Source organism: Canis lupus, chromosome 33 (assembly GCF_048164855.1).
Source record: "Canis lupus baileyi chromosome 33, mCanLup2.hap1, whole genome shotgun sequence".
Lineage (NCBI taxonomy): Eukaryota > Metazoa > Chordata > Mammalia > Carnivora > Canidae > Canis > Canis lupus.
In genome coordinates, this window is record NC_132870.1 from 1914293 (window position 1) to 1928526 (window position 14234).

General features: G+C 41.8%; 2 long non-coding RNA genes across 3 annotated transcripts in view; one reads left to right on the plus strand and one right to left on the minus strand.

Moving 5' to 3' along the window:
• The window catches only part of LOC140623511 (uncharacterized), a 66387-nt gene that overhangs the window by 6420 nt on the left and 45733 nt on the right, over nt 1–14234 (minus strand). The gene's annotated exons all lie outside the window — the stretch shown is intronic.
• LOC140623510 (uncharacterized) overlaps nt 10529–14234 on the plus strand; it is a 133068-nt gene continuing 129362 nt past the window's right edge. For both annotated transcript variants that reach the window (XR_012023124.1, XR_012023125.1), the window contains exon 1: nt 10529–10688. This is a non-coding gene — a long non-coding RNA (uncharacterized lncRNA). The remainder of the gene's footprint in view (nt 10689–14234) is intronic.

Sequence of the window (14234 nt, forward strand, 5' to 3'; positions counted from 1 at the left end):
AAGAAGTTGCTGTGGCCAAGTTCAAAAAGGGTGTTGCCTGTGTTCTCCTCTAGGATTTTGATGGATTCTTCTCTCACATTTAGATCTTTCATACATTTTGAGTTTATCTTTGTGTATGGTGTAAGAGAATGGTCTAGTTTTATTCTTCTGCATGTGGTTGTCCAATTTTCTCAACACCATTTATTAAGGAGACTGTCTTTTTTCCAGTGGATAGTCTTTCCTGCTTTGTCGAATATTAGTTGACCCTAAAGTTGAGGGTCCACTTCTGGATTCTCTATTCTGTTCCATTGATCTATGTGTCTGTTTCTCTGCCAGTACCACACTGTCTTGTAGTACAACCTGAAATTTAGCATTGTGATGCCCCCAGCTATGGTTCTCCTTTTTAATATTCCCCTGGCTATTTGGGGTCTTTTCTGAATCCACACAAGTCTTTTTTTTTTTTTTAATCTACGATAGTCACACACACACACACACACACACACACACACAGAGGCAGAGACACAGGCAGAGGGAGAAGCAGGCTCCATGCACCGGAAGCCCAACGTGGGATTTGATCCCGGGTCTCCAGGATCACGCCCTGGGCCAAAGGCTGGCGCCAAACTGCTCCGCCACCCAGGGATCCCAATCCACACAAGTCTTAAGATGATTTGTTCCAACTCTCTGAAGAAAGTCCATGGTATTTGGAGAGGGATTGCATCCAATGTGTAAATTTCCCTGCGTAACATTGACATTTTCACAATATTAATTCTTTCAATTCATGAACATGGAATATTTTTCCATCTCTTTCTGTTGTCCTCAATTTCTTTCAGAAGTGTTCTGTAGTTTTTAGGGTATAGATCCTTTACCTCTTTGGTCAGGTTTATTCCTAGGTATCTTATGCTTTTGGGTGCAATTGTAAATGGGATTGACTCCTTAGTTTCTCTTTCTTCAGTCTCATTGTTAGTGTATAGAAATGCCACTGACTTCTGGGCATTGATTTTGTATCCTGCCATGCTGCCAAATTGGAGTATGAGCTCTAGCAATCTTGGGGTGGAGGCTTTTGGGTTTTCTATGTACAGGATCATGTTATCTGTGTAGAGGGAAATTTTGACTTCTTCTTTGCCAAATTGAATGCCTTTATTTCTTTTTGTTGCCTGATTTCTGAGGCTAGGACTTCCAGTACTATGTTGAATAGCAGTGGTGAGAGTGGACATCCCTGTCGTGTTCCTGATCTTAGGGGAAAGGCTCTCAGTGTTTCCCCATTGAGAATGATATTTGCTGTGGGCTTTTCGTAGATGGCTTTTAAGATGCTGAGGAATGTTAGCTCTAACCCTACACTCTGAAGAGTTTCGATTAGGAATGGATGCTGTACTTTGTCAAATGCTTTCTCTACATTTATTGAGAGGATCATATGGTTCTTGTTTTTTCTCTTGCTGATATGATCAGTCACACTGATTGTTTTACGAGTGTTGAACCAGCCTTGTGTCCCAGGGATAAATCCCACTTGGTCAAGGTGAATAATCTTCTTAATGTATTGTTGGATCCTATTGGCTAGTATCTTGTTGAGAATTTTTGCATCCATGTTCATCAGGGATATTGGTCTATAATTCTCCTTTTTGGTGGGGTCTTTGTCTGGTTTTGGAATTAAGGTGATGCTGGCCTCATAGAACGTATTTGGAAGTACTCCATCTCTTTCTATCTTTCCAAACAGCTTTAGTAGAATAGGTATGGTTTCTTCTTTAAACGTTTGATAGAATTCCCCAGGGAAGCCATCTGGCCCTGGACTTTTGTGTCTTGGGAGGTTTTTGATGACTGCTTCAATTTCCTCCCTGGTTATTGGCCTGTTCACATTTTCTATTTCTTCCTGTTCCAGTTTTGGTAGTTTTTGGTTTTCCAGAAATGCGTCCATTTCTTTAGATTGCCTAATTTATTGGTGTATAGCTGCTCATAATAAGTGTTTAAGATTGTTTGTATTTCCTTGGTATTGGTAGTGATCTCTCCTTTCTCATTCATGATTTTATTAATTTGAGTCTTTTCTCTCTTCTTTTTAATAAGGCTGGCTAATGGTTTATCTATCTTATTAATTCTTTCAAAGAACCAACTCCTGGTTTTGTTGATCTGTTCCACAGTTCTTCTGGTCTCTATTTCATTGAGTTCTGCTTGAATCTTTATTAACTTTCTTCTTCTGCTGGGTGTAGGATCTATTTGCTGTTTTTTCTCCAGCTCCTTTAGGTGCAAGGTTAGCTTTTGTATTTGAGTTCTTTCCAGTTTTTGGATGGATGCTTGTATTGGTGATGTATTTCCCCCTCAGGACTGCTTTTGCTGTATCCCAAAGATTTTGAACGGTTGTAGCTTCATTCTCATTAGTTTCCATGAATCTTTTAAATTCTTTTCTAATTTCCTGGTTGACCCTTTCATCTTTTAGCGGGTTGGTCCTTAAACTCCACGTGTTTGAAATCCTTCCAAACTTCTTCTTGGATTTAGTTCTAATTTCAAAGCATTATGATCTGAAAATACGCAGGGTATGATCCCAATCTTTTGGTATCAGTTAAGACCTGATTTGTGACCCAGTATATGGTCTATTCTGGAGAAAGCTCCTTGTGCACTTGAGAAGAATGTGTATTCAGTTGCGTTTGGATGTAAAATTCTGTAGATATCTGTGAAATCCATCTGGTCCAGTGTATCATTTAAAGCTCTTGTTTCTTTGGAGATGTGCTTAGAAGATCTGTCGATTGTAGAGAACACTGTGTTCAAGTCACCAAGTATAAGTGTATTATTATCTAAGTATGTCTTAACTTTGGTTATTAATTGATTGATATACTTGGCAGCTCCCACATTTGGGGCGTAAATATTCATGATTGTTAGGTCTTCTTGTTGGATAGATCCTTAAGTGTGATATAGTATCCCTCTATAGTAAAAGTGTTATTCAAACTACAAAAATGTTATTTTATGTTACTGTAAAATAATAACGTTATATTATGGGATATTGAGATATAAGCTCTAAACAAGGTGTAGATGGTTCTCTAGTTCAATACATTTTCATATTTCATCTACCTGGAAAATGTCTGTTCTGCATGTTTTCTATCACGTTTAACTTACAATATGGTGTCTATTATAATAGAAGTAGTTTTATCTGATTTTTGCTATTTATTATCCTTTCCTGCTTTTCAGGTTGAGGAGGCATTATATGTGTTCATAAGTGTTTTTCTTTCCTTCTGATATAAAATTCTTACTTTGTTCCCATTGAAGGCGCTTCTGCGCCCACAGATGGGAAGTGTGTGTGGATGCTTTGAAGGTCATAGGGATATTGCTGATTTTTTGTGTGTGTAATGTACTAAAACTCTGGATGATACTTATCTAGATCTACATCTACATCTACATCTTAGTTCACCTGATGTATTTGACCCGCACTTCTGTTTCTCAGCACCTGGTTAACTGAATATTTTTCCACTTGGAGAAGCAGACCCCTCACAGCTGAGGCCCCTCAGATGCCCTGATCATAAGGAAACCTTGAAAATACAAGGTCCACAAACTTTCCTCCCTGCATGTGTATGCATGCCCGTGTGCATACATGCGTGCACCTGCTGGAGGTTACTCGTGAAAAGTATCTTACTCGTGAAAAGATCTCTTACTACAGACTTTGGGATAAACTTTAATTTATCTGATATAAGGATGGCTACCCCAGCTTTCTTTTGAGGACAATTTGAATGGTAAATGGATCTCCAACCTTTATTTTCAGGCTGTAGGTGTCCTTATGTTTAAAATGAGTCTCTTGTAGACAGCAAATAGATGGGTCCTGCTTTTTTATCCAGTCTGAAACCCTGTGCCTTTTGATGGGGTCATTAAGCCCGTTCACGTTCAGAGTTACTATTGAAAAGTATGAATTTAGTGTCATCATGATACCTATTCAGTCCCTGTTTTTGTGGATTGTTTCCTTGCACTTCCTCTTTCTTTTACAGAATCCCCCTTAAAATTTCTTGCAGAGCTGGTTTGGAGGTCACATATTCTTTCAGTTACTGCCTATCTTGGAACCTCTTTATCTCTCCTTCTATTCTGAATGAGAGCCTTGCTGGATAAAGTATTCTTGGCTGCAGGTTCTTCTCATTTAGGACCCTGAATATATCCTGCCAGCCCTTTCTGGCCTGCCAGGTCTCTGTGGAGAGGTCTGCTGTTAACCTAATACTTCTCCCCACAAAGGTTAGATCCCTTGTTTCTTGCTGCTTTAAGGATCTTCTCTTTATCTTTGGAATTTACAAGTCACTATTAAATTTCGAGGTGTTGAACGATTTGTATTGATTTTAGGGAAGGATCTCTCTATCTCCTAGATCTGAATGCCTGTTTGCCTCCCCAAGTTAGGGAAGTTCTCAGCTATGATTTGTTCAAGTACACTTTCTGGTGTCTGTCCCTTTTGGCGCCCTCAGGAACCCCAATTAAATGTAGATTTTTTTCCTCTGAGGCTTTAATTTATTTCCCTTAACCTATACTCATGATTTTTTTTTATTTTTTATTTTTTTATTTTTATTTTTTTTACTCATGATCTTTTAATTGTTTGTCTCTTTTCTCTTCAGCTTCCTTCCTTGCCATCAACTTGTCTTCTATGTCACTCTCTCGTTCTTCAACCTTGTTAACTCTTGTCGTTAGTTCCTCCAGTTTGGATTGCATCTCATTTAATTGATTTTTAATTTCAGCCTGGTTAGATCTACATTCTGCAGTCGTGAAGTCTTTTGAATCATTTATGTATTTTTTCTAGAGCCACCAGTAGCTTTATAATTGTGGTTCTGAATTGGCTTTCTGACATTGAATTGTAATCCAAATTTTGCAACTCTGTGGGAGAGAGAGGGCTGTTTCTGATTATTTCTTTTGTGGTGAGTTTTTCTCTCTAGTCATTTTGCTCAGTGCCGAGTGGCTAAAAACAAGTTGTAGTGGAAAAAGGAGAAAGAGAGAGGGAAAAAAAGGGGGGGGGGAACAAACAGAAAACAAGGGGGGGGGGTTATCCCCTGATTCTATATACTATAAATCCCTCAACTTCCCCTGGAACTTTCCAGCACTTCTTGGTCAAGAACTTGTTCTTCTCCTGTCCTTCCAGTTGGTCTTCTGGGGCAGCGCGGGGGGGGGGGGGGGGGGGGCGGCTGCTGTGCTGATTTTCAGGTGTGTGCACCTGGGGGAGCTGCCCAGCCCCCTGCCAGGTGCACGACTCAGTGGGAGCTGTTTATCCCGAGGCTCCTTCTCCCTGGTGGCCCTGCTCAGTCTCAGGTACAAGGTGACACCAGGAGGGACAACAACACTGGCAGCGTCCAGCTCTCCAGCCCTGGAGTCAGCTCCCGCAGTCACTACTGCAGCTCACAGTCTGCTGGGGCCTGGATGCTCCGGGGGCGGGGGCGCTGATCTGCACAGCTCGGGGCCTCCGGGCAGCAGGAGCGTCCTCACTGTCCTGTGTCCTCCCGACCTCCGTCTGTCCCGAGGGGAGCGCCGGATCTTGGGCTGTGTCCCCTGGTGCCCTGGTCTCCGCAGGCCCCTCTGTGCGGAGCTGCCACCTGAGCCGCCGCCTGAGCTGCTCCCAGGCCGCGTATCCCCCTCCGCGCAGAGCTGCTGCCCCAGCAGAGGCTTGGCTCCTCCTGGGGTCCCCTGGGTGCCGCCAGCCCTTTCCGGTGCAGGTGGTGTGGCTGCTCTCCCCAGGGCGCAGGTGCTCTGTTAGTGCCCCTGGGAGCCTGAGGGCACCCCCGCCCTCCTGGGATCCTGCCTGAGCTCCCTGCAAGCACCTTTCCATCCGGGAAGATTGGTGAAGCTCCTGCTTCTCCAGGCGGGACTTTCCTGTCCTGGGGGCACCTGCCTTAGCCCGGCTCTTCGCGGGGCCCCTCCCACTTGGATGCTTTTTTTTTAAAAAAAGATTTTATTTATTTATTCATGAGAGAGGGAGGGGGAGAAGCAGAGACACAGGCAGAGGGAGAAGCAGGCTCCATGCAGGGAGCCCCATGCGGGACTCGATCCTGTGACCCCAGGATCACACCCTGGGCCAAAGGCAGGCGCTAAACCGCTGAGCCACCCAGGGATCCCCTGCTTTTTATTTCTTTATTTTTTTCCCCATCTTCTTACCTTTATAAAAGCGCGAACTCTTCTGTCTGTAGCATTCCAGCTGTTCTCTCTTTAAATCTCAGGTCGAATTCGCAGGTTTTCAGGATGATTTGAAAGTTATCTAGGTAAGTTGGTGGGGACAGGTGACTTGGGGGCCCTACTCTTCTGCCATCTTGCCTTGCCTCCTCTGATTTCAGTTTCTTTTGATTCAGAATGTAAATTCTAGGAATTTATCCATTTGTTCTAGGTTGCCCGATTTTTTGGCATGTAATTTTTCATAATCACCTCTAATTTCTTACATCTGTAGTGTTGGTTATTTTTCTCTCATTTCTGATTTTTGAGTCCTCTATTCTTTTTTTTCTGGATGATTCTGGCTAAAGATTTATCAATTTTGTTTATTTCTTTTCAAAGAATAAGCTCCAGTTTTATTGCTCCTTTTTCTTTGTCTCTCTTTCTGCTCCAATCTGTATTATCTTCCTCTTCCTCCCAGCTTTGGGCTTTGTTCTTTTTTTTCCCCTAGATTTTTCTTTTCTTTTCTTTTCTTTTCTTTTCTTTTCTTTTCTTTTCTTTTCTTTTCTCTTCTCTTCTTTTCTTTTCTTTTTTTCTTTCTTTTTTTCTTTCTTTTTTTCTTTCTTTTTTTCTTTCTTTTTTTCTTTCTTTCTTTCTTTCTTTCTTTCTTTCTTTCTTTCTTTCTTTCTTTCTTTCTTTCTTTCTCCTTTAGATGTTAGGTTGTTCACTTGAGATTTTTTGTTTGAGGCAGGCCTGTAACATCATAAATTTCCATCTTAGAGTTGCTTTTGCTGCTTCCCAAAGATTTTGGACTATTGTGTATTTTCTGGTTTCCTCTGATTTCTTGGTTGACTCATCACTCAGTAGCATGTTTAGCCTTCATGTATGTGTGTTCTTTCCAGATTTTTTTGTAATTTATTTCTAGTTTCATATTGTTGTAGACTAAAATTATATTAAGCATCTTTTCTATCTTAAATTTATTGAGACTAGATTTGTGTCCTAACATGTGATTGATTTTGGAGTGTGTTCCATGAGTGCTTTATCATTATGTAATGCCTTTCTATGTGTCTTGCTACAGTGTTTTTTAAGTCTGTTATGTCTCCTTTTTGAACTTGGCCACAGCAACTTCTTGCTAGACACATCTATGAAGGCAAGGGAAATAAAAGCAAAAATGAATTATTGGGACTTAATCAGGATAAAAATCTTCGGCACAGCAAAGGAAACAATCAACAAAACTAAAAGCAACCTACAGAATGGGAGGAGATATTTGGAAATGTATCAGATAAAGGGCTAGGATCCAAGATCCATGAAAAACTTATCAAACTCAACACCCAAGAAACAATCCAGTCATGAAATGGGCAGAAAACATGAACACACATGTCTCCGAAGAAGACATACATATGGCCAACAAGCACATGAAAAAATGTTCCACATCACTTGCCATCAGGGAAATACAAACAAAACCACAATGAGATACCACCTCACACCAGTAAGAATGGCAAAAATTAATAAGACAGCAAACGACAAATGTTGGAGAGGTTGTGGAGAAAGGGGAACCCTTTTCCACTGTTGGTGGGAATGCAAACTAGTACAGCCACTCTGGAAAACAGTATGGAGGCTCCTCAAGTTAAAAATAGAGCTACCCTATGACCCAGAAATTGCACTACTGGGTATTTACCCCCCAAATACTGATGTCGTGAAATGCCAGGACACCTACACCCCAATGTTCACAGCAACAAGATCCACAATAGCCAAATTGTGGAAGGAGCCATGATGTCCTTCCACCAATGAATGGATAAAGAAGATGTGGTCTATATATACAATGGAATATTACTCAGCCATCAGAAAGGACGAGTACCCACCATTTGCTTCGACATGGATGGAACTGGAGGGTATTATGCTGAGTGAAAAAGTCAATCAGAGAAAGACAATTATCATATAATTTCACTCATACATGGAATATAAGAAATAGTGAAAGGGATCTTAAAGGAAAGGAAGGGAACTGAGTGGGGAAAAATTAGAGAGGGAGACAAACCATGAGAAACTCCTAAGTCTGAGAAACAAAGAGTTGCAGAAGGGGAGGTGGGTGGGGGATAGGGTAACTGGAGGATGGGCAATGAGGAGGGCACTTGATGGGATGAGCACTGGGTGTTATACTATGTGTTGGCATATAGAATTTAAATAAAACAATTTAAAAAGTAAAGTCTGTTATATCTGATGTTAGTAATGATACCCTGGTTTTTAAAAATTATTTCATTATTCATGGAATATTTTTTCTATCCCTTCACTTTCATTTTATATGTATCTTTAAGTTTGAAGTGAGTCTGTTGCACACAGTGTACAGATAGATGGTGGTGGGGTTTTTAAATCCATTATCATCTTCCATCTTTTGATTGGAGCATTTAATCCATTTACATTTTCTTTGTCATTTTGTTCATTGTTATCTGGTTGTTTTTGTAGCTCTTCATTGTTTTTTCTCTTGTTCTCTTCCCTTGTGGTTTGATGGTTTTCTTTAGTTTTATCCTTGGATTTCTTTCTGTTTTGTGTTTCTGTTAGAGGTTTTTGATTTGTGGTTATCTTTGAATTTATTATAATATCCAATTTATGTAGAAGTCTCTATTAAGTTGGTAGTCATTTAAGGTTGAACATATTCTAAGAGCACTAAATTTTTATTCCTTTCTCCACGTTTTATGTATATGACATTTTACATTTTTATTTTGTGTATCTCTTGACTATTTTTAATAGAACTTATTTTACTACTTTTGTGTTATAAGTTCCATTCTGGGTTTATAAGTAATTAATCTACTACCTTTACTATATGGTTGCTTTTATCTGTGAAATTTTTTCTTTTATGATTTTTATTTTTTTTATTTTTTATTTTTTATTTAAAATTTTTTATTTACTTATTTATGATAGAGAGAGAGAGAGAGAGAGAGAGAGAGAGAGAGAGAGGCAGAGACACAGGCAGAGAGAGAAGCAGGCTCCATGCACCGGGAGCCCAATGTGGGATTTGATCCCGGGTCTCCAGGATCGCGCCCCGGGCCAAAGGCAGGCGCTAAACCGCTGCGCCACCCAGGGATCCCTGATTTTTATTTTTAGTTATGACCATTTTTTTTCCACTTAAAGAATTGTCTTTATTTCAAAGGCTGGTTTAGTGGTGATGAACTTCTTTAACTTTTGTATGTCTGGAAAACTCTTTCTCTTTCCTTCAACTGAAATGATAACCATGCCAGATATTCTTGGTTGTAGGTTTTTTTTTTTTTTTTTTTTTTTTTTAGTTGTAGGTTTTCTTCCTTTAGCTCTTTGAATGCATCATGTCACTCACTACCTTCTCTCATGCAAAGTTTCTGCTAAAAAGCCAGGTGATAGCCCTATGATGTTTCCCTTGTATGTATTTGTTTTCCTTCCTCTTGCTGCTTTTATTTTTATTTAAAGATTTGAGAGAGTGAGCAAATATGAACAGGAGAGGGGGTGCAGAAGAGAGACAGAAGCAGACTCCTCACTGAGCAGGGAGCCTGGCAGGGCTTAATCCCAGGACCCTAAATCATGACCTGAGCCAAAGGCAGACACTTAACCAACTGAGCCACCCAGGTGCCCCCATACCCCACTTGGTGCTTTTAAAATTCTCTTTATCATTACTTTTTGCCATTTTAATTATTATGAGTCTTGTTAATCTTTGGATTAATGCTGTTAGGGACTCTCTCTGTCCTCCTTCTGAGATGCCTATAACATAAATGTTATTACACTTGATGTCACAGTTTCCTTAACCTATTCTCACTTTTAATTTCTTTGCTCTTCAGCTTAGCTGATTTCCAAGATCACCATTGTCCAGTTAATTTCCCATTCTTCTGCATTCTCTAATCTGTTGGTTCTCTAGTGTATTTTTCATTTCAGTTATTGTATTCTTCAGCTCTGACTGGTTCTTTCTTACATTTTCTTTGTTGAAGTTGTTGTGCCCAGTTAACATCATTATGACCATTACTTTGAACTCTTCTAAAAAATTTTTATTGATTGATTCATGAGAGACACACAGAGAGAGAAGCAAAGACACAGGCAGAGGGAGAAGCAGGCTCCATGCAGGGAGCCTGATATGGGACTCGATCCCGGGTCTCCAGGATCAGGCCCTGGGCCGAAGGCGGCTCTAAACCACTGAACCACCCGGGCTGCCCTACTTTGAACTCTTCATCAGATTTATTGCTTATCTGTTTCATTTAGCTCTTTTTCCTTCATTTTTTTTTTTGTTTAATTTGGGACATATTCCACTGTATCGTCATTTTGTCTGTTTCTATGTATTAGATCACCTATGTCGTCTTGTCAAGAAAGACCAGAACCAGGGGTGTTTCCTTGAGTGTGCATGCACTCTCTTTTTGTGCCTAAGCCATGCTTGCTGTGGATGCACTGGCTAAAGGGGCTGGCCTTTAGCCCAGCCAGCTGCAATAACTCACATTGTCTGCTGCGGGAACACTAGGCAGGGTTCCCTGTAGTTTTGAGAGGCCTGGCTCATTGGTTGGCAGGGGTGGTACTATTTTGCTGTCTGAAATTAGCTTTTACTATAGCTATGGGCACAACAAATGGAAGAGCTTGCTCCTTGTGTAGTCAGCTAAGAGACTCAGCTGCAGAAACTACAGGTGTGTAAGTATGTGGACTTATCTCCCCTTATCTCCAAGGCAGTAATCACTTTGGGGTAGTAGTGGTCCTAGCTTGGGTTACCCACCAGGTGTTTGGGGCAGGACCTGCTTTGGAGCCATGTTTGCTGAGGCCATTACATTGGGTGGGACAGACCTGAAGGGGAATGCCAGGGCTGGTCACACAGTGCTATCTAGCCTGGGAGAGGGGAAGAAAAATGGCATCTGTCAGATTATCCAGAGAAATCTCCTACAGATTACTGCCCTCTGGCATATGTTCTAAGATTACTCATTTTATTCATATATATCACAAATGCTTTGACTTAACTGAGTTATTGATGTTACTGGCGCTTTGAGAGTGCAAACTCAGTTTCCTTCTGGCTTTCCTGGAGTTAATTCAGAGAGCTTTAAAAATCAGCAGGGCTTAAGTTCCATTGATTTTACATAGCTAAATATGAGGACTTGTCTTCTAGGATGGGTCCCCAAGGCTTGGGGTGCCTAGTGTGGGGTCTGATCTTGCTCCTCCATGCTTGTGTGGCCCTCCTGTTTGTGGTTAGTTGCACTTGGGTTTGGTTCCTGATAGCATCTCCTTATATATGTGGCCTGCTCTCAACAAATAGCTGTGGAAAATCTATTCTTCAAGTCTTTAGGTGATTTTCAGAGCTTATTGCATAGATGTAGGTATTGGCTCAGTGTGTCCATGGAACAAGGTGAGCTCAGGAACTGCCTACTCTACCATCGTCCCTAGTTCCCTCCCAAAATCAAATTTGTTATTGATTTGTACATATTCTTCAGGCTGTAGGTGTCCTTAAGTCTAAAATGAGTCCCTTGTAGGCAGCAAATAGATGAGTCTTGCTTTTTTATCCAGTCTGAAACCCTGAGTCTTTTGATGGGATCATTAAGCCCATTCACGTTCAGAGTTACTATTGAAAGATATGAATGTAGTGTCATCATAATACCTATTCAGTCCTGTTTTTGTGGATTGTTTCCTTGGACTTCCTCTTTCTTTTACAGAGTCCCCCCTTAATATTTCTTGCAGAGCTGGCTTGGTCATCACATATTCTTTCAGTTTCTGCCTATCTTGGAAGCTCTTTATCTCTCCTTCTATTCTGAATGAGAGCCTTGCTGGATAAAGTATTCCTGACTGCATGTTCTTCTCATTTAGGACCCTGAATATATCCTGCCAGCCCTTTCTAGCCTGCCAGGTCTCTGTGGAGAGGTCTGTTGTTAATCTAATGTCTCTCCCATATAAGTTAGGGATCTCTTGTCTCTTGCTGCTTTAAAGATTTTCTCTTTATCTTTGAAATTTGTAAGTTTCACTATTAAATGTCGAGGTGTTGAACGGTTTTTATTAATTTTGGGGGAGGGCACCTGTCTATCTCCTGGATCTGAATGTCTGTTTGCCTCCCCAAGTTAGGGAAGTTCTCAGCTATGATTCGTTCAAATATGCCTTCTGGCCCTCTGTCTCACTCGGTTCTCTCTGGAACCCCAATTATTTGAAGATTTTTCCTTCTGAGGCTATCATTTATTTCCCTTAACCTTTCCTTATGGTCTTTTAATTGTCTCTTTTTTCCTCATCTTCCTTCCTTGCCATCAACTTGTCTTCTATGCTGCTCACTCTTTACCTCATTAACCCTCATCGTTAGGATCTCCAGTTTGGATTGTGTCTCATTTAATTGATTTTTAATCTTGGCCTGATTAGATCTAAATTCTGCAGTCATGAAGTCTCTTGAATCCTTTATGCTTTTTTCCAGAGCTACCAGTAGCTTTATAACTGTACTTCTGAATTGGCTTTGTGACATCTAATTGTAATCCAAATTCTGTAACTGTGGCAGAGAGTAATGTGTCTGCTTCTTCTTCTTCTTTTTTTTTTGTGGTGAGTTTTCCTTCTAGTAATTTTGTTCAGTGCAGAGTGGCTGTAAGAGCAGGCTGAGTCAAGAATATCAACCATGACCTTAGTAAATTTCACCCTAGACGATTTTGCCGAGATCAGAGACCCGAAATTGAAAACAAAGATCAGAATGAAATAAAACAAAAGGACCACTAATGTGAAAAACAAATTTTAAAGCAAACTAATAAAAATAAAAGGCCAAGAATCTCAAAGAAGAAGAAAAAAAAGAGAGAAAAAAAGGAGAAAAAAGCAAAAGTAAAGAGGGAAAAAAAAGAAAAAAGAAAAAAGAGAAGAACAAAAAAAGCAGGGGGGGGGGTACTGGGAGATGGTGGTGGTGACTAAGTTGTAGTGGAGGGAGAATGTAGTCTATCTGAGGGTCCTGTAGGAGGGTGATCCTCTTGGTTCTGAGTATATTAAGTTCTGTATGTTAGAAGATGCTCAGTCCCAAATTTATATACCAGAAATACTTGTAGAAAGCTCCAACATTTACCTTCAAAACATAAATGAGATAAAAGAGGGGGGAAAACGGGAATGAGGAGAGAATATAATCTCACAGAATGAACCCGTATGGTATACCACTTGTTTCTGGGTGCATGCTGGTCATGTTTTAGAAGGTATTAACTTCTGCCATTATAGAACAAAATGAGGCAGAGAAAATAAAAAAACACAAAATAAAAAAAGCATATCTTGTATATCTCCCAAAATTAGGTTGAGTATGTTGAAGGGAATCTAGAAATGGAAAATATATCTAGGACCTTTAATAGTAGAAATGTGTAAGTCAAAAAGGAGGAAACTTAAAAATGAAGAGGTGGTAAAATATTGTAGTTAAGGTGGGAAAAGAGACAAAAAATTGGAAATTACAGTCTGATATAAAAAATGAGTTGTCCTGGAAAAAGAAAGAAAAAAATAAGAGGGCTACCCTCTGGTTCTATACACTGTAAATCCATCGACTTCCCCTGGAGCTTTCTAGCACTGCTCGGTCAAGAACTTGCTCTTCCCCTATTCTCCCAGCTGGTCTTCTGGGGGAGCAGCTGCTGTGCTGATTCTCAGGTGTGCGCACCTGGGGGAGATGCTCCCCCCACCCCCGCTGCTGGGAGCTGTTTACCCCATGAGGCCCTGTTCCCTGGCGGCCCGCTCCGTCCCAGGCACACGGCGACACCAGGAGGAACACCACTGGCGGCGGCCAGGTCCCCAGCCCTGGAGTCAGCTCCCGCAGTAACCACCCGCAGTCTCCCAGTCCGCACTGGCCTGGATGCTCCCGGGGCCGGGCGCTGAGCTGCACAGCTCGGGGGCGCCTGGTGGCAGGAGCGTCCTCACCGTCCTGTGCCCTCCCCGCCTCCGTCTGTCCCGGGGGAGCGCAGGATCCTGGGCTGTGTCCCCGGCGCCCCGGGACGGGGCCTGTGCTGCTGGAATCCTGCTCCTGGAATCCTGCAGGGCGCAGCCCCTCCGCCCGGAGCCCCCTGCCCCACCGGCTTCTCCCCGAGGCCCCGCCACGCTCCGGCCCTTTCCCGACATCGGCTGCGGGGTGGGTGGTGGGTGCGCTCTCCCCGGGTGCACCTCCTCTGCTGGTGACCCCGGGACACTGGAGGTGTCCCTGCCGCCCTGGGGATCTGCCCGGGTTCCCTGCTCAGCGCCTTTCTGTCTGGGAAGCCGGTGCG